This window comes from Fragaria vesca, linkage group LG2 (assembly GCF_000184155.1).
Source record: "Fragaria vesca subsp. vesca linkage group LG2, FraVesHawaii_1.0, whole genome shotgun sequence".
Taxonomy (NCBI): Eukaryota; Viridiplantae; Streptophyta; class Magnoliopsida; order Rosales; family Rosaceae; genus Fragaria; species Fragaria vesca.
In genome coordinates, this window is record NC_020492.1 from 16,128,671 (window position 1) to 16,130,083 (window position 1,413).

Below are 1,413 nucleotides of genomic sequence, written 5' to 3' on the forward strand. Positions count from 1 at the left end.
AAGATGACAATGGCAAATGGGCGATGAAGGATGATCCCGTCGATGAAGTCTAATCCCCGGCCCTGCTCTGGACGGAGAAGAATTGCCGCGCGCCATTTTAATTTCAAGACCATGCCGTACGTACGCGCATGTTTAATAAAGTGCTCATCGACAAGCGCTATAGCTAGCTCGATCTGGTGTTTAGAATAAGGCTAGGCCTTCTTCCATCAATTCCTTTGGCTTGCTTTCATTTGCTTTGCTCTTGTATGTGTTTCTTTTGTGTGTTGTTGCTTATTGGAGTGTACGTGATGATAATCATGTACTCGATCAACTCTTTCAATTCAATAAACTTCAGTTCCTTATTTATATCCTCGCGTTTGATATCTTAATTTGTGTGTACGTACGACTTTACACTACTACACGCAGACACATCCATGACGTTTGAAAATGTAATGATATATGAATCACCTTAATTCATTGGGGTATGTATCGGTGTCATTCTGGCTGTGACTATTAATACAATGGGTTTTATGCCCACCTTTGTGTCAAAAAAAAAATCTACGGTGTTTAAAAAACGCCATTAAATGTCTTCCATGGCATTTTTGAACGGCATCCCCTAACGCCGTTTGACGCCGTCTTTTTTGTGGCGTTTTCAAAAGGCCATGAAAAAGATTCTATGGCGTTTTTGCGTTTTAAAAACGCCATTAAAAGTTTTTCAACGACGTTACAAAAAACGTCATTAAAACTTGTGGTGTTTTGTAAACGTCATTAAAAAAAAATCATGACGTTTTAAAAACGCCATGAATTCTTTTTCAGCTTTTAAGAAAAAAAAATTGCAGATTGATTTTCTGATCAAATGCAGAAAATCAATTATTCTGTTAGCAAAAAATACATACATCACAATGAGAAAGCTGTAGTGCTATGTACATTTGAATAAACAAAAGAAGAGATACCCATCTACAATATTCCATTCAAGAATTTGAAATACGTCATACATCATACTATAGAAAATTTAAGCACTGTATAGGAAATTTGATCACAAAGCTTATACATTATATATCATACTCTAGAAAATTCCAGCACTGCATTGTAAATCTGATTACAGAGCTTATTGGGGTGTCCCTCGATCATTTACAGACTCGAAGGTAAAGAGAAAAGAGTGCGGCTATTGGGACCTCCAAATTTGTTTACTATACCTCATTCTATTGTGAATTATTAAATGACATATACATCCTCATACACAATGACTATTAAGGACAATAATTATACAAAAAGAAATATTATATTTATTCTCTTTGGACTTTCCAATTCAATAATAATTGATTCCATTCTTTATTATTTTCCTTATATATTTTTGTTTTCCAATTTTTTTATATTAAAGCATACATATAGTTTATAATCAATATCGATCATGTGACATAAAACTTTGTATTA